General features: G+C 37.8%; 1 pseudogene; it reads right to left on the bottom strand.

The window, feature by feature from the left end:
* Positions 1-9,086: 9,086 nt before the first annotated feature.
* On the bottom strand, positions 9,087-9,550 carry Eef1d-ps1 (eukaryotic translation elongation factor 1 delta, pseudogene 1; annotated as a pseudogene).
* Between the last annotated feature and the right edge of the window lie 16,148 nt (positions 9,551-25,698).

A 25,698-nucleotide genomic window follows, 5' to 3' on the forward strand; every position in this document is an offset into this window, starting at 1 on the left:
TGCAAAAAGCAATAAATCAACTTGGTAAAAGAAACTCATAGGGAATAGTTAAAGTTATACAATATTTCCAGGTGAATGTGACTCTATCCTTGAACCTATATTAAAATATTATGGGGTGTTAAAGTGCAAAGGTTTTTCTTTTATATGTTATGGAAATACTATATGATTCAATTAATATACTGAAGCTGTAATGATTTTTGAGAATTTAGTGTTTTTGTCCTGAAGCTACATAATGGAGACAAACAGATTCTCTGCTGCAAGATATCACCATCTGAATTGTGTGATAGCTTTAGGTCTCAGGTATCTGCCTAAAGCTACCTTAATCATGCCAGGCTAAAGAGCAAGTGACCTTTACAGGGATGAAAGTCACACTATCCACATCAAATGACTTGTGTTTTATCTCCTAGGACAGATGTTACAATGTGCTGGCATTTGCAGAAATGCACAAATAATTTCAACTAGGGTTGTTAATTTGCAGGAAAAGTTCTATTACCTAGTGCCTTGGTGTGATAAATCTTATCAACACTCTTGTTCTCACAGGCTTTTGTCAACATTTACTGAGATACATGTAGGAATTTTTTTCTTCTATGAAAAGGTCACCTCATGATGACTAATAGTATATCCACACAGTGAAGATGATTTGTGGTGGCTGCATTTTACCAAACCAACTGCCACTTTTAGCAAAATAGTCAAGTAAGTTTAGAGCTAGTGACAATTGAGGAGGAAAAGGAAAGGATGGCTTTGCTTTATATATTCTGTCATGTGGGGAAGACTAAGGAAGGTATTTCATCTCTCTAGTGTCTTTCAAATCCACTCACCATAATCTTTTTTCATTTTGAGGTATTTTTGTCTTCCTTTTCTCCTACTGTCAATCACAAAAATGAAAGGCACATGTTTCTGAAGCTGTATCTGACACTGTGTTCCTATCCAAGAATAGCACTGGAGAATTTTCTGAGATCAATATGAAAAATACAAAATTAGCTAACACTTGAGTTATAAAGTACAAGCACAATTCCCCTCATGATTTATTTTATTATAGAAAGTTTTAAATATACAGTACAAGAAAGACATCCCACATCTCTCAATTATCTACTTTGAAGAGCTCTCATCAGTCTCTCACTCCTACTTAGTTTGTGTCTTTTGCTAATGGAAGTTTTTTTTAGATAGTGGACTTTTAAGTAAATGTTAAAACATCATGCTACTTCTTTCAAATGTAATACATTTCTTTAGCATGAATTTTAAAGTATTTAATGATGGTACAATGATCATACCTAACAAATTACTAATAATTTTATATGAACTAACACCTAGTATATAATTATATGTTCTAATTCTCACAAAAATATCTCTTTATAGTTGATAGGAAATTTAAAACAAATTATACATGTCACATTTGATTGATATCTGCCTTAATCTTCTTCTAATTTGTAATGTGTTCTATCTTCCTTTCTCTCTTTCTCTCTTTGTGTCTCTCTGTCTCTGTCTCTCTCTGTCTCTGTCTCTCTCTGTCTCTGTCTCTCTCTGCCTCTCTCTGTGTCTGTCTGTCTCTCTCTCTCTCTGACTGTCTTTAAATACCACCTCAACATACTGTTGGCTATTTGTCATGCGTATCTTTATAAATCTGGCTGACCGATATTTCTGTGAGTTCATTAACATACTTATTTAGATTTATTTGCTATGCATAGTGCCTGGATCTAAAAGCCTGATTCGATTCAGGAATGGATGCTTCTTTTCAGTTTGTTTTATTTGGCATGTCATTCTCTGCCACAAGAAGATATATATACTGTCTGATTTTCTCACATTGTATAATATTAAGACTGGTAAGAAAACTCAATTTAATCCATCTACTATAATGTTGCTATCATTATAAAACTTACCAGTTTTAGCAGTCATCCTTGAGTGTTGTCCACATTTTACTAGGGTTTGAAAAATGATACATTTTCTAAATCTATTATCCCTTCTGTACATCTTAGTTAAATTTCTGCTACACATATTTCTCAAGTGCGATTATTTCATTTTACTTTCCATAAAATATTCAACTGTAATTCAAAAGAACGGTGATAATTTTATAATACAAAGCAAGCATATTTTCAATATTTCAGTTTGGAAAACAATTATCATAATGATTCAATTCAATTATAAAGAACATATGACAGTCTTGTAAAATGTAATCTCCACTCCTCTTTAAGATGTAAAATATAAATTTATGATATTAGCAGTATGGAAATATAGTACTAAATGTAATGTTAGACACAGTGTTTTATTTGTTAACATTTTGACAAATATTCATTAGCATAAATTCCCAGTAAGGTATAAATACATGAGGACAGAATTTTTTTTTCTTTCTTTTTTCTTTTTTTTTTCGGAGCTCGGGACCGAACTCAGGGCCTTGCACTTGCTAGGCAAGCGCTCTACCACTGAGCTAAATCCCCAACCCCGAGGACAAAATTTTTTAACCTATTTGACTTACAACCTAGAATTATGTTTGGTGTACTGTTTTAAATTTTGAATTTTGAGTGAGAATAATTTGAAGAAGTGCTTTAGGTAAAAGCAAATATATGAAGAGAAAAGAGAATGGTAGATCCAGTCTGGCATTGGTTACCACTCATTGTTGTTTTGTTAATTATATTATTTTTAGGATAAAGATAAATATATTTGAAAGTTTAAACCAGAGTCTTAAAGGTCTTGCAATACCGTATTTTTTAATAAGAAAACATGCACTGGATTATGTATGTTTGTCTGTTCTATCTTCTCTGATAGTTCCTTTTCCTCTTCTGGGACTATTATGTAATGTGACAGGTAATATTCACCATTTCTCCTTTAGTAACTTCCTTTAAGTACAATGTCAGCACTTACATACATACATCCCCACCCCCTCTCACACATACTCATGCACACATACACACCAGCATCACTAGCCACCACCATTTTGACTTTTACCCCATATTTTAGGTCTACCTTATTTGTATCTGAAGTGAAGCCCTGAATAGAATTTTAAAGTAGGTAAACAGATCCCATAAAATTTATTCTGGTAATAATATAATTTTCTAATCTATCAAGCTTAAAATCATATCGTCACTCGATGTCCTCTATCCATTTCCCATCACCTACAATTAATCACTACCTTCCGCTGGCTTGACTTCCTTAATCTCTTGCAATGGTCTCTTCCGTTACATCACAGTGGTTCCTTCTCACATACTTTTCTGATGACTGATCATAATAACCTTTTTACCGCTCTTTAGCTTTTTCTACTCCAGTCAATTCTCCCTATTAATGCCAGATCAATCTTCCTAATGCAGACCTGTAAGTGTATCAACTTCCTGTTCATGAGCTCAAAAGTTATTACTGGATGCTGCTGAACAACTCTTCTTGGCATTTGTTACTGATCTTTTATAACATATGACCTTGCAGCTCTCCTAAGTGAGTTATTTTCCACTTTACAAATATACTCCAGGATTTTCTGTCGCTGTTTCTCTTGTTGGGCCTCTCTCCAATTCCAAAGTCCGCTTTCCACAACTCTTTTCAAAGCATCCATGTCCACAAAAACAAAATCGCTCTTCACATGCGAATGCTACATTCTTCTGGGAAACTATCTTCTTCTTTTCTTTCATGTTGAATTCTTTCTATTTTCTGAATTCCTACAGCATTCTTGATATTTCCCATAAAATAATTATTACATGTGAGCATATATTGTAACATTGTTTTTCAAGAGTGATATTTTAATCACAGATGGATGTATGTGTGGTCAGAAATGTTCACACGTCCAGTGAAAGTCTGAAAGGATATAGTCTTGAGTCCTCTACATAGTGATTTTCTTCCTACTTGCATTTATACATACTATTAGTTTGTATTTCTAGTTCAAGCTATCATGCCCCTTTAATATCACAATTCTTGTCATTTAGAGTCATTATTAAACAAAAGAAGTACTACTTGAACACAAGCCTTGGAGTTCCTTCTCACTTATTATATGAGAACCAGGCATGTGATAAAGCATGCGTACTTGGGACAAAGGGAAGAGTTATCTTCTTTCTGAAGAGGTGGAATGGGACAGTGCATCTTTTACCATACAAACCATAAAATGGTTTATTTTATTTTTTCTTTTCTTTTTCTTTCTTCCTTTTTTCTTCCTTTGTGTGTGTGTGTGTGTGTGTGTGTGTGTGTGTGTGTGTGTGTGTGTGTGACTGAGATGATGGGATCTGATCTTACATATAATTGGAGACTACAGGGCTTTTTGTTTGTTTAGTTTAGTTTTTTGGGGTTGTTTTGTTTTACTTATTTATTTATTTACTTATTCAATTGCACCCAGATTGATTCCTTTCATCCCACACTCCCCTTCTCTGAGAGGATATTCCCCTCAAACATGGCACATCAAATCTTTGCAGGACTAGGTGAACACTTTCCTACTGAGGCCAGACAGGGCAGCCCAGTAAGGGAAATGTATTTCACAGACAGGCAACAGCTTTAGGGATAGCCTCTATTCCAGCTGTTGGGAGACTGACATGAAAACCAAGTGTGGCAGGTGTGTGTGTGTGGCAGGTATGCCTCCCCTCGTGTGTGTGTGTGTGTGTGTGCTCGTGCATGTAGGTCCAGCTGATGTATTCTCTTTGTTGGTTGTTAAGTCTATGAGAGCCCACAAGGGTCCAGGTTAGTTGACTTGTTGGTTTTTCTGAGGAGTTCCTCTTTGGAGCCCTCAATCCTTCCTCCTTCTCTTCCATAAGAGTCCCTGAACTCCACTCAATATTTGGCTGTGGGACTCTGCATATATTTCAGTCAGCTGCTGGGTGGAGCCTCTCAGGACAGACTGCAGTTTTCATTACTTATCTCCTATAAGAAAGATTCTAGATTCTAAGATTTTTTTATATGTCTTTTATCCCTTACACATAAAATATGGCACAATACTTCATGCCAATATCTTTAACAAGTGGTCACAATTCTGAAAAAAAACTATTATTTTATGTTGAATGAAATAGCTATGTTCATGTGGACACTGTACTTAAGTGGGCATCTTTAACACTCAGTATCTGAGTGTTATGAGGCACTCATCTCTATAGGGCAGTTAAATAGAAATATATGACAATGTTGAACACAAGGTCGTCATAAAGGAGAGGAACTATATATAATTACAATTATGCTTTTGTTAGTGCATACTTACTAAATAATGATTATATATATACACACACAAACATCCCCATATTTATACATATATATATATATATATATATATATATATATATATATAAAGATACACACACACACACACACACACACACACACACACACACACACAATATTTCCGGACAATGTAATCTCACAAGGGACTCTTTTGGTACGAGTATGGTCAAGGCCCTGCCTGGTATTCTGATATTTCTCTTCTATTACTTTGTCTTCTATCCACCTAATGACTCTTGCTCAGAAATACCAGCAGATAACTCTGCTAGATATTTTCTGAACAGATTTGTGTTCTGCCTCTTCTGTTTCCCCAAACAAATATTTCAGACAGTTTAGATTTTTCAAAAGCAAGAGTTCATTATTGTTCCTGGATATTAGTTGTTGAGATTTCACTGCATAATCCCCTGGAGTTCAAGTTATACTTGTCCTGCCATTCCCACTCCACTATTGAGTTTATATAATTAAGAACCCAGAAAATGGAAGTCTTTACAGTTTTGCAATAAGATATGAAAATATTTTATAAAGTATCTTAGTTATTTGAATTAGGTATCAGAGTTGTCATCCTTTTGATGGGCTTGAAATTGACCACCCCATTGAGATCTATGATGAGAAGATTGAGCTCTTTCTCATCCACTGGATATTTTTGGAAAAGGGAGCTAAGTAAATGTATCAAATGTTGATGATGAAGCAAGATGTAACACAAAACAGTGACAGCTCTGCTCTGTCCAGAAGAGCCTTTTCCTTACTGCTGTCACCTCAGTGAGTCTTGGTAAAACATGGAATGTCTGTGAGCCTCCAGTTCTTACATTATACAAAGAAACTGAATGATACTCTATAACCTGACAAATGACTACTTACTCCATGGTATGGTTAAGGGGAGAGTTTATTGTAAATGTGAGAATGCAGCCTGAGGAGTCTACAAAGTCCATAACAGACTGAACATGGCCAGCAGACTGGACAAAGCTAGTGATACTGTTTGGGAAGGAAGAATAGCAGGGGAGAGGGAATAGAGAAAGCATAGTTAGAGAAGCAGTAATACACACATGCACACACACACACACACACACACACACACACACACAGAGAGAGAGAGAGAGAGAGAGAGAGAGAGAGAGAGAGAATAAAAAAGAGCTAAGGGGAATGAGTAGCTAGGGAGGGAAGGAAGCCCATGAGATGGTCTAGTGGGAAGAGGTAAAAGGGAAAATCATGCTAGCCCAGACTTTCCACTGTTTAATACTGACATTTGATAGGAACCAATTTCACAAATTCCTTAGGAATGCTGGCTTTTGTCTAACTGACAGAAATCCTATTATCCATGCTGGGACAATTTCTGGACATTTAGATTGTATTTTGTTGTTTGTGGCATTACAGTATTTATTTATTTATTTATTTATTTATTTATTTATTTATTTATTTATTTTTATCCTACCATAGAGATCACATAGTGGGATAGTGGGATGTTTTTTTCCTCTTCTACTTTTATTTGCTTCCAACCTGTATGGTAAAATTTTGTTGTTGCTGCTGTTGTTCCACTACACTCCCTCAAAGTAGGGGGATACGGTTCAACAGTACAAAGCTTGGTTTACAAGCCTGAGGCTAGGATTCTTCCTCCAGAATCATGCTTCCACCAAGATGTGCTGGTGTAAACTAAAACAAACAAGTCAACCAATCATAAACCAGAAGTTCTAAAATTGTGAGCCAAAATAAGATATCTCTGTTTCTTGGTTAATTACCTTGTGTGTTTGTCATGGCAATGCAAATCTCTTTTGGTCCAGGTAGTCATGTGGCCAGGTAACAGATCTGAAGGCAGCTGATGAAGCCTGGAATGAATGGCCTCCGGGAAGAAGAAACTGAGACAAGTTTGTCAGAGTCTCTTTGCTTAAGCTCAGCTTGCAATGCTATTTCTAGCATCTAGGAAAACAATATATAAGCAGCAGTGACAAAAATGATAATTATTCATCCCTAAAGTGAAACCAAAGTCATGTGTCTCTCTGTACCATTATGTTCCTTTCCAAGTCCCTGGGATGCACAAGAGTGAACTGGATGTGGCAAAAATCTAACAGAGCTCACTATAAGAGCTTTGCTTTTGGTAATTTGTTTAATTTCATTCAGTTACATTTGTGAATATAACCTAGTGAAGATGTGACGATTAAAAACATACATGTGGGAGATCTAAGCTTATATAGGACACTTAAAACCATGGAACTGGAAAAAATCCTGAATGCTTTCGCATTTACCTTTTTATTATCTAGCAGCAGTAAAACTGGATCAGGTACATTGAATAACTCTTTATAGATTATATTTGATGATAGTTTGAAGTTATTTGTGCTGCTTTATTGACATGATATAACTGGGAAGAACAGCTATAAGGCATGCCTCAGGAAATACATGGTTTTAATTAAGGTTTGATTCAGGTTTCACTAGTAATACTTTATAACTATGTTCTCTATCAGACTGAAAAGGAAAATACAAGTTTTATCATTTAAATTTACTTTGATTGTGTACCATTATCATTTACTTTCTGATCTGTCCAAAGCCAATTGATTTCCAATAAAGAACAAAGTTTCTTTAATTTTTAAATCCATCTAATTGTTTTAATTAGAAACTTAAGGGACTTGCAGGGGAAGCTTCATTTAAAGTTTATTCTTAATTAAAGAAAACAGAAGACAGTTGTACTGGCTGGTTTTGTGTCAACTTGACACAAACTGGAGTTATCACAGAGAAAGGAGCCTCCCTTGAGGAAATGCTTCAATGAGATATAGCTGTAAGGCAGTTTCTCAATTAGTGATAAAGTATGGAGGACCCATTGTGGGTAGTGCCATCTCTGGGCTGGTGGTCTTGTGTTCTATAAGAGAGCAAGCTGAGCAAGCAAGTAAGTAACATCCCTCTATGGTCCCTGCATCAGCTCCTGCTTTCTGATCTGCTTGAGTTCCAGTTCTGACTTCCTCTGGTTATTAACAGCAATATGGAAGTGTAAGCTGAATTAACTCTTTCTTCTCCAACTTGCCTTTTGGTCATGTTTGTGCAGGAATCGAAACCCTGACTAAGACAACAGCATATACAGAAAATAATCTTCAATTACTGATAGGGTCTTTCTTTTTAAATAGAGTGTAATGTTTCATTTTTCATGTCTATTGTCACTGATATTCTAAAAATAGTCACATGTTTTTGATAAACATGATCTGAATTGAAGTTAAATTTTTGACATTTTTGGAATAATAAGTCTTGCTTGGAAATTTCTTCTAAGAGTACACATTGCTTTTCTTTCACTTCATTTTTTTTCTTTATTTCTCACAGTCTGTCCTAACAAGAGAATCATTTTTTATCCAAGCAGAGGGAAACTGAGGAAATAGAGCAGTCCATTTTCCAGTGCCACCACTTCTGAGCTCCTTACCCACCTCCACCTAATCTTTTATCAAATTTAAAAATCTTCATTTAATATTAGCTATTTACTTGCTTTTTGAAGCCTTCCAACTTTATCAAAGAACATGAGAAGAAAACACTAGAGGAAATATGATCATTGTGGTATCCTGGTATCCAGACTTCCTTTAGAACTACTCCATGACCTTCCTCAATGCTCCCTGGTCTTGAGTTTTCCAGGTGTCTAAGGATATAACAAGGCACAGGTGCTAATGAGAGCATGACCAGTTACAAAGTTACAAACTCTTAGCATTGGTCATTATGACAGGGGATGGGTTTTACAATGACATTTCATTAAGGATTTCTCCTACATCACTCATTATTATTATTATTGTTGTTGTTGTTGTTGTTGTTATTGTTATTTTTGCGGGAGTTTCGGTCTTTAATCTCAGCAGGTCCTCATACACATGAAACCATACACTCTCTGACTTTCAGATTTTGGTGAAAGCTGCGTTTAGGACACTCCGCATATGCTCCTCGAATTTGGTTATCTCTTCTTAGAGCAAGTCTACTCCTTTCTTGGCCTAGGGCTCTACTTGATACATAGGAGAGACATGTTGGGTCTCTGGGGCTGTGGCTCTGTGAGTAGGTGAACTCTTCTCCAGAGGGCTCAGCCGGGCCTCCAACTTGGAAATGGCTGCTGCAAGTCTTGTACCATGCCTGAAAGTTTCTGTTTCTCTACTTCCAGACTGGCAATCTGCACAGTGAGGGTACTGTGATCTGCACTAGGTCCACTGGAGGCTCCAGGGCCTGGATTTCCAGCCAATAATTTCTGGATGTTCTCTCTGGCTCTTGCAATGTCTCAGAGGATCATGTTGTCACCATTATCCTTACAGAAGCCGGCATCCAAAAGCCCGTTCATCTGCTGGTAGAATCTCCTTTCTGCATTGTCATATTTAAACTTGTCAAACCAGATCTTCTCGCGCACTAGAAAGTTTGTAGCCATTTTTCTGACACCAGCCAAGGACTCAACAACCAAAACCTGAAACTGACCCCAATATTTCTTCTTGCAAGACCTTTTTTAGATAAGTTTTGTTGTTTCAGTTTCTGAATGATTGACTTTTTAAATTTCCTCTTTGACCTAAGGAGTCTTTTGTCTCTTTGTACACATGAGTAGATCCAAGATTTCTTGAAATGACCAAGTATGTATATTTTCTTTTCCTTGTGTAAGTGTAAAATCTAAGGTAAAGTTACACTGCTTCCATTTCAGATTGCTGTTCTGAATGTAGAAAAGTTCACTAAGATGTATACACTTTGGTCTGTTTACGTGTGTGCTATACTTCTTATTAGTAGGTTCTTTAAAACAAAATTGATAAAATTGAAAAAAGCTTTTCAAAACTCAATTAATATTACTACACAAATACTAATGAATATGAAAACATTTCCTTACAAGATAAAAAATAAATGTTCTCAAGAATTCACACCGAGTTAAAAAAAACTCTTTAAATATCTTTTTAGAGTTGAAAAGTAGAAATTGTATATATTATAATTGCTGTTCTATTGCTGCAATGAAACACTATGACCACAACAGTTTATAAATAAACTTGTAATAATGCATTTTAACATTGAGAACTTGCTTACAATTTCAGAGGTTTGATCCATGATCATCATGGTGGGAATATGGAGGTAGGCGAGCGGGCATGGTGCTAGAGTAATAGTTGAGAGCTTATATCTGATCTGCAAGTTGCAGGCAGAAAAAGAGAGACTAGATTTGTTTTGGGCTTTTGAAACCTCAGTGACAGAACTTCTCTACCAAGGACAAACAGTCTGAATCAATGCCAAAGAATTCCCCTAAGTGGGACCAAGCCTTCAAAGATATGAGCCCAAGGGGGCCGGTCACATTCAAATCACCATAGCATCAAACATAGATTACAATTTGAGAGATAACTAGATATATGATTGTGGTGGTTTGAATATGCTTGGCCCAGGGAGTGGCACTATTAGGAGGTGTGACCTTGTTGGAGTAGGTATGGCCTTGTTTAACTGCAAATACATAAACAATAAGCTCAGCTGGGTGCAATCCTGCCCCAAGGTCACTATTCCCTTTATCTGTTTATCTTTTTAAACTTAGAATTTAGCTCCATTCCATTTCACTATGCTCTTTAAATACTTGAACAATGCACTTTTTACTTTTCCTTTCTAATTTCCTATGCTCGATCAAAATACTCTTTAGGAGAGTAAACCAGAGGACAAAGTCTGTACTGGGCTTTTTTTGAAGACTTCCTTTGTCAATGCAATTAATATAAATCTCTTTATGTTAGCCTCAAGCAGACTCTTCTGACCAAAGCAAAAAGCAGCAACATTCTTCATCAAAACATCATAAGAATAATCTCCAGAGATCACATCACCCTCAGCACAACCATCTTTTATATCACTGTTACGAAGGCCCAGTGTGCCTCACTTAAAGCATTTCAGTGTTTTGCAAAGTCCCAGGATCCATACACTATCAGTCTTTTTCTCTAAAGCCTGTTGAGCCCATAGGTCTCTAGAGTTACTCCAAAGAGAAAAATGGGCAGACCTATAGAGTTGCCTTTGTCATGTTATCTCTTCACAGCAATAAAACCCAAACAAAGACATTGCTCTTAATAAATTATGCCTTTGGAAAATACATGTAGTGGCCCTTCAGTACCTAGAAGTTATGTGTAGAAACATAGAAGCCAAGAACTAAACTAATTTCTTTGAAAAGCAGAAGACACATCAGCATGGGTCTTGTTAGACCAAAGTCTTGTTTGAAGTCGGAGTTGACTCAGTTTCCTGGCAGAGGACAAAGAGTTCAATAAGAACCTTCTTCTTCCCACATCTTTACAAAGACTATTTTTTTAGTTATAATTCTCCTTTGATGCTGTCCTACTTTATCATAACATCAAAGCTTTCTCCCTTGCTCATATGGTGTTTAATATTTTGAAGTATTGGATAGTCAGTCAGATTTGAAACCCATGTAGTACAGCACACAGTAAACATGGAGACTAGTGACAATAGGTTTTGCTAATGTCTACAATATCAAGTAAGGTCTTCATAAATGGTATATTATGAAAACATTTGATGTGATATATTGGTTGTCTATTATATATGAGTAACTAACAAAATGATAGGTCACAATTCTGACTGGCATTATAATCCTGGCTGTGTAATGCATGAGGCAGTAAGACATAGTCTTTAGGTGGATGCTCTATTAGAGCAATAGAATTACCTTCCTTTAGGCCAGAATTTATGCACTTGGCAAGACCAGATATTGGAGACATTATCAAGCAAAACAAAACAAATTAAAAAAACTCACTGATGAATCCCATTTCATTTCTGGCAGCTTAAATGTTTATTAAACTGTCAATTGTTTTTGTTTCTCCTTAAGTATTTTGTTTTCCCCCCCATAACAAAATTAGTGGCATGACATGGGTAACGTCTTAGTAGCAGTAATTGCCTCTTCTACTTCAAGGGGATTGGACACCTTCCTCTGCCATTGTGGGACACCTATACTTCCATGCTTTAAACCCATATACAAGAACACACATACACATAACTTTAAAATAATAAAATAAATATTTTAGAAAAGAAACTAATAACAGAAACAACTAGATTATTGTTAGTTATAAAAGAGATGATTCCATAATATTTGCAAAATAAAGACATAAGACATATTTTGCTACAGCAAATTAAAAGTAATTAAGCTGCACTTTTATTTTGAAAATAAAATTTTTGGAGTTACAATAACTTATTAAGTCAAAAGTATTCTAGCATCCCTTTCTGAGATAATAGCTCCTAGAAATAAAGCTCTAAAATAGCTTTAGAAAAGAAATTAATGTAAGAGAACACTGATAGAGAATGTGGGTTGGGAAACCTTGAATAAAATACAAAATGTATCCATCTAATGCAAAATAGAAATAAGCATTTGTTTTATCTATTTTTTATACTTGATCTCATACAAAAGACCAAAAAGCAATTAAGTAAATATTCTTTAAATTGAAAACTATTTTTTCATCATATTTTCTACTATAATAATGCCAAATAGATATCTAAAGAAATAGAGGCAAGTTTTATTTCAAAAAATTATTATAAATTTTAAAATGGATATTGTACATTTCTGTGCACTGCAGTTTGTATTCTTAGGTACACAATTACAACTTTCTCACAAATTTACACATAGAGACCCAAACACACCACTTACACTTACATGTTCCAATTACAAGTCAAATATGAGACTTCATTTGAAATTAAATTGTCAGAGTTTTAGGACTTCACTACTTCAGAAAACTTGGCTGTAAAATTCTGCCTTGATGTCCTCTAAGAGATTATAATTAAATTCAGAAAAAGAAATACCCACTTTACCTTAATAAAATAAGTAGACACAAAAGTTGTAAATATGAACTTATCATGATTGTGACAGAATTCTCAAGACCTGCAAGTAAGCTCAAGCTGGAAGAAACAAACTAACAAATACCACCCCAGAATGATGGGAAAAGTGGGTACAAAATCTTACCCACAGCCAAAAAGCTATTCACAAATGGCAGTTGTGGGGAGAGCTCAAAGTTAGTTTTCTTCAATGTAATAAACACAAATGATATTGAGCACACTCTAAGACAGGTCCCATAGTCAGGAGTAGCTGTCAAACACAAGTAAGACTTTGTGGTTTGGTTCCCTTTTTCTTTTGTGACTTTTTATCTAAGTGAAAGGAAAAACATTAAGTTTGGTGGGTAGTAGGATGGGGTTCAGGATCTGGTAGGAGTTGGAAATGGGAAAGAATATAATATATATATATATATATATATTATATATAATATATATATTGTATAATAAATATATAATGTATATAATAAAATATACTATATGAAACTCTCAAAGTGTAAGTCCCTTAAATTAAAGAGATTGCAGTTAGATCAAGGGAGTTATATTTCTTTCCAATGTGAGAAGTTGATCTCAGAAAATTCTAGCATATGGGAGTGAAAACAATTGGGTCTCTTTGAATATTTTTCCCATCACACATGATCCACATGACCTTTCTCATATATCTGCTTCAGGATAGCCAGGTGCTATGGTTTGAATGTATGTGCCCTTCTCAAACTAGCTTTTTGGATCTTAAAGGTAAAAAAAAAATAATAAAATAAAATTATTATTCTAAGGTTCAGGAGTTGTATTGTCTAGGTCAGTGACAAACATTTTGGGGGTTTTCTTTTCCAAAGGATCTATACCATTTTGAATATACATAAAAAGCTAGTGCTATGTTCAAATGTAAGTGAAGTTCAATCAGGTATTCTTATGGTGAAGAAAAGGAATTTCTTTCAATTTTAGACAAAATACAGTCTATAAAAGAAGCTGATTCTCTTGACTTTAAGAGACCATAGCAGTTTTAGACCTGGCTTGACTGTTCAATAGCGCAATAAACACCTCCCCAGTCCTGGCTTGGGCTGAGAGTTTCCCAGTGTGTTTCTCTAGAGATGAATTCCAGCTGTTGTAACTCAAACTGACTTGGTAAATGGGAAATGGTATCAAAAACAATAAAATAAATTTGACAGTTTTCTTTTTTATGAGCTAAAGAAAAGCTTTCAAAAAGTGAGTGTGTTTAGTTTTATTAAATGAAATTAAATTGAGGTCTAAATAACAGCTGTGAAGTCTTTCTAGGTACAAAGACTGTCCCAGTTTTAAAGGGAACTAGGGGCTCTCCTAAGAAACTCAGGTTTTATGAATATAAGTCTCTGGTGGATGGTACATACTGAAGCCTTCTCCATCGGTTAATAGGACTCATAGCATACCAGATGAGAAGACATGACCTCTATGCTTTATTCTTTTCTTCTTGTATTCAGTTCACCAACAGAGGGCCATAGGGGTGTACCTTTAATACCCAATTATAAATTTGCCAATAAAAATAATGTAGAGAAATTCTCTTCCTCTATGAAATGCATATCCTCAGAAAATGAGGGAAATAAACTAAGACTGTATATGTTGCATAGCTTTAATATATCCCTGTGGTACTTCACAAGTTGTTTGTTTTTCTTCACCTATAATTTACTTTGACATCTGTGAAAGACTATCTGAAGCATGACTAGTTTTAATTTTCTAGCTCTCAATAGTGATATAATTAGGGGATTCACAGTCATTGTAGACTTAATTGACATGTAAACATTATGCTTCTGGATGATAAGTACAGGATAATTTACATATCAAAAAATCAAACTAAATAAGGAGTTTTTTGCTTCTGAAGTCTTTTGACAGAGCCTTTGTGATGGCTTGTTTTTTCTTATAATTATGTTATCTGTAGATTTGGTTCAAAATAAACATATTTATTTTGTACTTGGTAAGCATTCAAATGTTAGAGTGATGTGTTGAAAACTAAATAGAAAGCCAATTTATATAATTTAGAAGTAAAATCAAGCAAATGAGAAAGAGTTGAATGTTTGCATGAATGGAAAAGTTATTTACAAAATAAAGTATTATTCTGGAGGGGAATGTGGTTTCTCCAGTGTCTCTTCCCCACCAGTGTAGTGACTGAGAGATTCCAAGTTACAAGCCAGGCTAGAGTTGAAATATCCTATGTGTTTAGAAGATACACATCCTTAGGAATTCCTAGATACATTATGTCACTGTTTTTTTGTCTTTTTCTCTTTTCTTATATAAAATGAAAATAAAAATATTTATGCTATTTTTCTCTTCTTGGCTTCTCTTAGTAGCTAATTGTCAAGGAAATCCTTGTCAGGAAATCCTATTAGCAAAGCATACAGAACACCTAGTGGTTAACTTTAAGATTTGTCTTGCTCAGGACACACAGAGGCAGAATTCCTCTAGGACTGGGCACCTCCTGTATTTACTGGGTGTCGCACACTCGCGGATCCCAGACCACAGCAGCTCTCTGCTCCCAGACCCCGTGGGAGGGAGACCTCACCGCCTAGTCAGATGGGCACTCCTGAGGCTGCAGAGCTGAAGAGACCACCAACACTGCCCACCCCTGCCCACATCCCTGGCCCAAGAGGAAACTGCAGAAGGCCTCTGGGTTCCCGTGGGGGAGGGCCCAGGAGTGGCAAGACCGCTGTATCTGAGACACCGCCGGAACCTGAAGGAAACAGACCGGATAAACAGTTCTCTGCACCCAAATCCCGTGGGAGGGAGAGCTAAACCTTCAGAGAGGCAGACACGCCTGGGAAACCAGAAGAGACTGCACTCTGCACACACATCTAGGACGCCAGAGGAAAACACCAAACGCCATCTGGAACCCTGGTACACTGAAGCTCCCGGAAATGACGGCGCAGATCTTCCTGGTTGCTGCCGCCGCAGAGAGCTAGTGGGCAGCACACCCCGAGCGAACTTGAGCCTCAGGACCACATGTAAGACAAACTTGTCTGCTGCAAGAGACCTGCCTGGTGAACTCAAGACACAGGCCCACAGGAACAGCTGAAGACATGTAGAGAGGAAAAACTACACGCCCGAAAGCAGAACACTCTGTCCCCATCACAGGCTGAAAGAAAATAGGAAAAAAGGTCTACAGCACTCCTGACACACAGGCTTATAGGGCAGTTTAGCCACTATCAGAAATAGCGGAACAAAGTAACACTAGAGATAATCTGATGGCGAGAGGCAAGCGCAGGAACCCAAGCAACAGAAACCAAGACTACATGGCACCATCGGAGGCCAATTCTCCCATCAAAACAAACATGGAATATCCAAACACAACAGAAAAGCAAGATCTATATTTCAAAATCATATTTGATCATGATGCTGGAGGACTTCAAGAAAGACATGAAGAACTCCCTTAGAGAAACACAGGAAAAACATTAATAAACAAGTAGAAGCCTACAGAGAAGAATCGCAAAAATGCCTGAAAGAATTCCAGGAAAACATAAAAAAACAAGTAGAAGCCCATAGAGAGGAGACACAAAAATCCCTGAAAGAATTCCAGGAAAACACAATCAAACAGTTGAAGGAATTAAAAATGGAAATAGAAGCAATCGAGAAAGAACACATGGAAACAACCCTGGATATAGAAAACCAAAAGAAGAGACAAGGAGCTGTAGATACAAGCTTCACCAACAGAATACAAAAGATGGAAGAGAGAATCTCAGGAGCAGAAGATTCCATAGAAATCATTGACTCAACTTTCAAAGATAATGTAAAGCAGAAAAACTACTGGTCCAAAACATACAGGAAATCCAGGACTCAATGAGAAGATCAAACCTAAGGATAATAGGCATAGAAGAGAGTGAAAACTCCCAGCTCAAAGGACCAGTAAATATCTTCAACAAAATCATAGAAGAAAACTTCCCTAACTTAAAAAAAGAGATACCCATAGGCATACAAGAAGCCTACAGAACTCCAAATAGATTGGACCAGAAAAGAAACACCTCCCCTCACATAATAGTCAAAACACCAAACGCACAAAATAAAGAAAGAATATTAAAAGCAGTAAGGGAAAAAGGTCAAGTAACATATAAAGGCAGACCTATCAGAATCACACCAGACTTTTCGGCAGAAACTATGAAGGCCAGAAGATCCTGGACTGATGTCATACAGACCCTAAGAGAATGCAAATGCCAGCCCAGGTTACTGTATCCTGCAAAACTCTCAATTAACATAGATGGAGAAATCAAGATATTCCATGACAAAACCAAATTTACACAATATCTTTCTACAAATCCAGCACTACAAAGGATAATAAATGGTAAAGCCCAACATAAGGAGGCAAGCTATACCCTAGAAGAAGCAAGAAACTAATCATCTTGGGAACAAAACAAAGAGAAGAAAAGCACACAAACATAACCTCACATCCAAATATGAATATAACAGGAAGCAATAATCACGATTCCTTAATATCTCTAAACATCAATGGCCTCAACTCCCCAATAAAAAGACACAGATTAACAAACTGGATACGCAACGAGGACGCTGCATTCTGCTGCCTAAAGGAAATACACCTCAGAGACAAAGACAGACACTACCTCAGAATGAAAGGCTGGAAAACAACTTTCCAAGCAAATGGTCGGAAGAAGCAAGCTGGAGTAGCCATTCTAATATCAGATAAAATCAATTTTCAACTAAAAGTCATCAAAAAAGATAAGGAAGGACACTTCATATTCATCAAAGGAAAAATCCACCAAGATGAACTCAGAATCCTATATATTTATGCCCCAAATACAAGGGCACCTACATACGTAAAAGAAACCTTACTAAAGCTCAAAACACACATTGCACCTCACACAATAATAGTAGGAGTCTTCAACACCCCACTCTCATCAATGGACAGATCATGGAAACAGAAATTAAACAGTGATGTCGACAGACTAAGAGAACTCATGAGCCAAATGGACTTAACGGATATTTATAGAAGCTTCTAACCTAAAGCAAAAGGATATACCTTCTTCTCGGCTCCTCATGGTACTTTCTCCAAAATTGACCATATAATTGGTCAAAAAACGGGCCTCAACAGGTACAGAAAGATAGAAATAATCCCATGCGTGCTATCGGATCCACCATGGCCTAAAACTGGTCTTCAATAACAATACGGGAAGAATGCCCACATATACGTGGAAATTGAATCAACCAAGTAGAAACAAAAAGGACCATAGAAAGAATCAACAGAACCAAAAGTTGGTTCTTTGAGAAAATCAACAAGATAGATAAACCCTTAGCCAGACTAACGAGAGGACACAGATAGTGTGTCCAAATTAACAAATCAGAAATGAAAAGGGACACATAACTACAGATTCAGGGGAAATTCAAAAAATCATCAGATCTTACTATAAAAGCGTATATTCAACAAAACTTGAAAATCTGCAGTAAATGGACAATTTCCTAGACAGATACCAGGTATCGAAGTTAAATCAGGAAGAGAAAAACCAATTAAACAACCCCATAACTCCTAAGGAAATAGAAGCAGTCATTAAAGGTCTCCCAACCAAAGAGCCCAGGTTCAGACAGGTTTAGTGCAGACTTCTATCAGAACTTCATAGAAGACCTCATTCCAATATTATCCAAACTATTCCACAAAATTGAAACAGATGGAGCACTACCGAATTCCTTCTATGAAGCCACAATTACTCTTATAACTAAACCACACAAAGACTCAACAAAGAAAGAGAACTTCAGACCAATTTCCCTTATGAATATCGACGCAAAAATACTCAATAAAATTCTGGCAAACCGAATCCAAGAGCACATCAAAACAATCATCCACCATGATCAAGTAGGCTTCATCCCAGGCATGCAGGGATGGTTTAATATACGGAAAACCATCAACGTGATCCAATATATAAACAAAATGAAAGAACAAAAGCACATGATCATTTTATTAGATGCTGAGAAAGCATTTGAAAAAATACAACACCCCTTCATGATAAAAGTCCTGGAAGGAATAGGAATTCAAGGCCCATACCTAAACATAGTAAAAGCCATATACAGCAAACCAGTTGCTAACATTAAACTAAATGGAGAGAAACTTGAAGCAATCCCACTAAAATCAGGGACTAGACAAGGCTGCCCACTCTCTCCCTACTTATTCAATATAGTTCTTGAAGTTCTAGCCAGAGCAATCAGACAACAAAAGGAGATCAAGGGGATACAGATCAGAAAAGAAGTGGTCAAAATATCACTATTTGCAGATGACATGATAGTATATTTACGTGATCCCAAAAGTTCCACCAGAGAACTACTAAAGCTGATAAACAACTTCAACAAAGTGGCTGGGTATAAAATTAACTCAAATAAATCAGTAGCCTTCCTCTACACAAAAGAGAAACAAGCCGAGAAAGAAATTAGTGAAACGACACCCTTCATAATAGACCCAAATAATATAAAGTACCTCGGTGTGACTTTAACCAAGCAAGTAAAAGATTTGTACAATAAGAACTTCAAGACCCTGAAGAAAGAAAGTGAAGAAGACCTCAGAAAATGGAAAGATCTCCATGCTCATGGATTGGCAGGATTAATATAGTAAAAATGGCCATTTTACCAAAAGCGATCTACAGATTCAATGCAATCCCCATCAAAATACCAATCCAATTCTTCAAAGAGTTAGACAGAACAATTTGCAAATTCATCTGGAATAACAAAAAACCCAGGATAGCTAAAACTATCCTCAACAATAAAAGGATTTCAGGGGGAATCACTATCCCTGAACTCAAGCAGTATTACAGAGCAATAGTGATAAAAACTGCCTGGTATTGGTACAGAGTCAGAGAGATAGACCAATGGAATAGAATTGAACACCCAGAAATGAACCCACACACCTATGGTCACTTGATTTTTGACAAAGAAGCCAAAACCATCCAATGGAAAAAAGATAGCATTTTCAGGAAATGGTGCTGGTTCAACTGGAGGTCAATATGTAGAAGAATGCAGATCGATCCATGCTTATCAACCTGTACAAAGCTTAAGTCCAAGTGGATCAAGGACCTCCACATCAAACCAGACACACTCAAACTAATAGAAGAAAAACTAGGGAAGCATCTGGCACACATGGGCACTGGAAAAAATTTCCTGAACAAAACACCAATGGCTTATGCTCTAAGATCAAGAATCGACAAAAGGGATCTCATAAAACTGCAAAGCTTCTGTAAGGCAAAGGACACTGTGGTTAGGACAAAACGGCAACCAACAGATTGGGAAAAGATCTTTACCAATCCTACAACAGATAGAGGCCTTATATCCAAAATATACAAAGAACTCAAGAAGTTAGACCGCAGGGAGACAAATAACCCTATTAAAAAATGGTGTTCAGAGGTAAACAAAGAATTCACAGCTGAGGAATGCCGAATGGCTGAGAAACACCTAAAGAAATGTTCAACATCTTTAGTCATAAGGGAAATGCAAATCAAAACAACCCTGAGATTTTACCTCACACCAGTGAGAATGGCTAAGATCAAAAACTCAGGTGACAGCAGATGCTGGCGAGGATGCGGAGAAAGAGAAACACTCCTCCATTGTTAGTGGGATTGCAGACTGGTACAACCATTCTGGAAATCAGTCTGGAGGTTCCTCAGAAAATTGGACGTTGAACTGCCTGAGGATCCAGCTATACCTCTCTTGGGCATATACCCAAAAGATGCCCCAACATATAAAAGAGACACGTGCTCCACTATGTTCATCGCAGCCTTATTTATAATAGCCAGAAGCTGGAAAAAACCCAGATGCCCTTCAACAGAGGAATGGATACAGAAAATGTGGTACATCTATACAATGGAATATTACTCAGCTATCAAAAACAACGACTTTATGAAATTCGTAGTCAAATGGTTGGAAGTGGAAAATATCATCCTGAGTGAGCTAACCCAATCACAGAAAGAATACATGGTATGCACTCATTGATAAGTGGCTATTAGCCCAAATGCTTGAATTACCCTAGATGCCTAGAACAAATGAAACTCAAGACAGATGATCAAAATGTGAATGCTTCACTCCTTCTTTAAAAGGGGAATAAGAATACCCTTGGCAGGGAAGAGAGAGGCAAAGATTAAAACAAAGACTTAAGTCCCAGACCCGGTGAGAGAGAGACCCAACCGCCTGGTCAGGTGGGCACTCCTGAGGCTGCAGAGCGGAAGAGACTACCAACACTGCTCACCCCTGCCCACATCACTGGCCCAAGCAGAAACTGTATAAGGCCTCTGGGCTCCCGTGGGGGAGGGCCCAGGAGCGGCAGGATCCCTGCCTGAGACACCGCCGGAACCTGATAGAAACAGACCGGATAAACACTGAACCCAAATCCCGTGGGAGGGAGAGATAAACCTTCAGAGAGGCAGACAAGCCTGGGAAACCAGAAGAGACTGCTCCCTGCACACACATCTCGGACGCCAGAGGAAAAAGCCAAAGACCATCTGGAACCCTGGTGCACTGAAGCTCCCAGAAGGGGCGGCACAGGTCTTCCTGGTTGCTGCCGCTGCAGAGAGCCCCTGGGCAGCACCCCACGAGCAAACCTGAGCCTCGGGACCACAGGTAAGACCAAATTTTCTGCTGCAAGAAAGCTGCCTGGTGAGCTTGGGACACACGGAAGCAGAAATTCTCTAGGAATGGGCACGTTCTGTGTTTACCGGAAGTCCCACACCCGCGGATCCCAGCCCGCAGCTGCTCTCTGCTCCCAGACCCGGGGAGAGAGAGATCCAACTGCCTGGTCAGGTGGGCACTCCGGAGGCTGCAGAGCAGAAGAGACCACCAACACTGCTCACCCCTGCCCACATCCCTGGCCCAAGAGGAAACTGTATAAGGCCTCTGGGCTCCCGTGGGGGAGGGCCCAGGAGCGGCAGGACCCCTGCCTGAGACACCGCCGGAACCTGATAGAAACAGACCGGATAAACAGTTCTCTGCACCCAAATCCCGTGGGAGGGAGAGGTAAACCTTCAGAGAGGCAGACAAGCCTGGGAAACCAGAAGAGACTGCTCCCTGCACACACATCTCGGACGCCAGAGGAAAAAGCCAAAGACCATCTGGAACCCTGGTGCACTGAATCTCCCGGAAGGGGCGGCACAGGTCTTCCTGGTTGCTGCCGCTGCAGAGAGCCCCTGGGCAGCACCCCACGAGCAAACTTGAGCCTCAGGACCACAGGTAAGACCAAATTTTCTGCTGCAAGAAAGCTGCCTGGTGAACTCAAGACACAGGCCCACAGGAACAGCTGAAGACCTGTACAGAGGAAAAACTACATGCCCGAAAGCAGAACACTCTGTCCCCATAACTGACTGAAAGAGAGGAAAACAGGTCTACAGCACTCCTGACACACAGGCTTATAGGACAGTCTAGCCAGTGTCAGAAATAGCAGAACAAACTAACACTAGAGATAATCTGATGGCGAGAGGAAAGCACAGGAACCCAAGCAACAGAAACCAAGACTACATGGCACCATCGGAGCCCCATTCTCCCATCAAAACAAACATGGAATATCCAAACACACCAGAAAAGCAAGATCTAGTTTCAAAATCATTTTTGATCATGATGCTGGAGGACTTCAAGAAAGACATGAAGAACTCCCTTAGAGAACAAGTAGAAGCCTACAGAGAGGAATCGCAAAAATGCCTGAAAGAATCGCAAAAATCCCTGAAAGAATTCCAGGAAAACATAATTAAACAAGTAGAAGTCCATAGAGAGGAGACACAAAAATCCCTGAAAGAATTCCAGGAAAACACAATCAAACAGTTGAAGGAATTTAAAATGGAAATAGAAGCAATCAAGAAAGAACACATGGAAACAACCCTGGATATAGAAAACCAAAAGAAGAGACAAGGAGCTGTAGATACAAGCTTCACCAACAGAATACAAGAGATGGAAGAGAGAATCTCAGGAGCAGAAGATTCCATAGAAATCATTGACTCAACTGTCAAAGATAATGTAAAGCAGAAAAAGCTACTGGTCCAAAACATACAGGAAATCCAGGACTCAATGAGAAGATCAAACCTAAGGATAATAGGCATAGAAGAGAGTGAAGACTCCCAGCTCAAAGGACCAGTAAATATCTTCAACAAAATCATAGAAGAAAACTTCCCTAACCTAAAAAAAGAGATACCCATAGACATACAAGAAGCCTACAGAACTCCAAATAGATTGGACCAGAAAAGAAACACCTCCCGTCACATAATTGTCAAAACACCAAACGCACAAAATAAAGAAAGAATATTAAAAGCAGTAAGGGAAAAAGGTCAAGTAACATATAAAGGCAGACCTATCAGAATCACACCAGACTTCTCGCCAGAAACTATGAAGGCCAGAAGATCCTGGACTGATGTCATACAGACCCTAAGAGAACACAAATGCCAGCCCAGGTTACTGTATCCAGCAAAACTCTCCATTAACATTGATGGAGAAACCAAGATATTCCATGGCAAAACCAAATTTACACAATATCTTTCTACAAATCCAGCACTACAAAGGATATTAAATGGTAAAGCCCAACATAAGGAGGCAAGCTATACCCTAGAAGAAGCAAGAAACTAATCGTCTTGGCAACAAAACAAAGAGAATGAAAGCACACAAACATAACCTCACATCCAAATATGAATATAAAGGGAAACAATAATCACTATTCCTTAATATCTCTCAATATCAATGGCCTCAACTCCCCAATAAAAAGACATAGATTAACAAACTGGATACACAACGAGGACCCTGCATTCTGCTGCCTACAGGAAACACACCTCAGAGACAAAGACAGACACTACCTCAGAGAGGAAGTCTAGAAAACAACTTTGCAAGCAAATGGTCAGAAGAAGCAAGCTGGAGTAGCCATTCTAATATCAAATAAGATCAATTTCCAACTAAAAGTCATCAAAAAAGATAAGGAAGGACACTTCATATTCATCAAAGGAAAAATCCACCAAGATGAACTCTCAATCCTAAATATCTATGCCCCAAATACAAGGGCACCTACATACGTAAAAGAAACCTTACTAAAGCTCAAAACACACATTGCACCTCACACAATAATAGTGGGAGATTTCAACACCCCACACTCATCAATGGACAAATCATGGAAACAGAAATTAAACAGTGATGTCGACAGACTAAGAGAAGTCATGAGCCAAATGGACTTAACGGATATTTATAGAACATTCTATCCTAAAGCAAAAGGATATACCTTCTTCTCAGCTCCTCATGGTACTTTCTCCAAAATTGACCATATAATTGGTCAAAAAACGGGCCTCAACGGGTACAGAAAGATAGAAATAATCCCATGCGTGCTATCGGACCACCACGGCCTAAAACTGGTCTTCAATAACAGTAAGGGAAGAATGCCCACATATACTTGGAAATTGAACAATGCTCTACTCAATGATAACCTGGTCAAGGAAGAAATAAAGAAAGAAATTAAAAACTTTTTAGAATTTAATGAAAATAAAGATACAACATACCCAAACTTATGGGACACAATGAAAGCTGTGCTAAGAGGAAAACTCATAGCGCTGAGTGCCTGCAGAAAGAAACAGGAAAGAGCATATGTCAGCAGCTTAACAGCACACCTAAAAGCTCTAGAACAAAAAGAAGCAAATACACCCAGGAGGAGTAGAAGGCAGGAAATAATCAAACTCAGAGCTGAAATCAACCAAGTAGAAACAAAAAGGACCATAGAAAGAATCAACAGAACCAAAAGTTGGTTCTTTGAGAAAATCAACAAGATAGATAAACCCTTAGCCAGACTAACGAGAGGACACAGAGAGTGCGTCCAAATTAACAAAATCAGAAATGAAAAGGGAGACATAACTACAGATTCAGAGGAAATTCAAAAAATCATCAGATCTTACTATAAAAACCTATATTCAACAAAACTTGAAAATCTTCAGGAAATGGACAATTTCCTAGACAGATACCAGGTATCGAAGTTAAATCAGGAACAGATAAACCAGTTAAACAACCCCATAACTCCTAAGGAAATAGAAGCAGACATTAAAGGTCTCCCAACCAAAAAGAGCCCAGGTCCAGACAGGTTTAGTGCAGAATTCTATCAAACCTTCATAGAAGACCTCATACCAATATTATCCAAACTATTCCACAAAATTGAAACAGATGGAGCCCTACCGAATTCCTTCTACGAAGCCACAATTACTCTTATACCTAAACCACACAAAGACACAACAAAGAAAGAGAACTTCAGACCAAATTCCCTTATGAATATCGACGCAAAAATACTCAATAAAATTCTGGCAAACCGAATCCAAGAGCACATCGAAACAATCATCCACCACGATCAAGTAGGCTTCATCCCAGGCATGCAGGGATGGTTTAATATACGGAAAACCATCAACGTGATCCATTATATAAACAAACTGAAAGAACAGAACCACATGATCATTTCATTAGATGCTGAGAAAGCATTTGACAAAATTCAACACCCCTTCATGATAAAAGTCCTGGAAAGAATAGGAATTCAAGGCCCATACCTAAACATAGTAAAAGCCATATACAGCAAACCAGTTGCTAACATTAAACTAAATGGAGAGAAACTTGAAGCAATCCCACTAAAATCAGGGACTAGACAAGGCTGCCCACTCTCTCCCTACTTATTCAATATAGTTCTTGAAGTTCTAGCCAGAGCAATCAGACAACAAAAGGAGATCAAGGGGATACAGATCAGAAAAGAAGTGGTCAAAATATCACTATTTGCAGATGACATGATAGTATATTTAAGTGATCCCAAAAGTTCCACCAGAGAAGTAC

The sequence above is a fragment of the Rattus norvegicus genome, chromosome 2, assembly GCF_036323735.1.
Source record: "Rattus norvegicus strain BN/NHsdMcwi chromosome 2, GRCr8, whole genome shotgun sequence".
Classification (NCBI taxonomy): domain Eukaryota; kingdom Metazoa; phylum Chordata; class Mammalia; order Rodentia; family Muridae; genus Rattus; species Rattus norvegicus.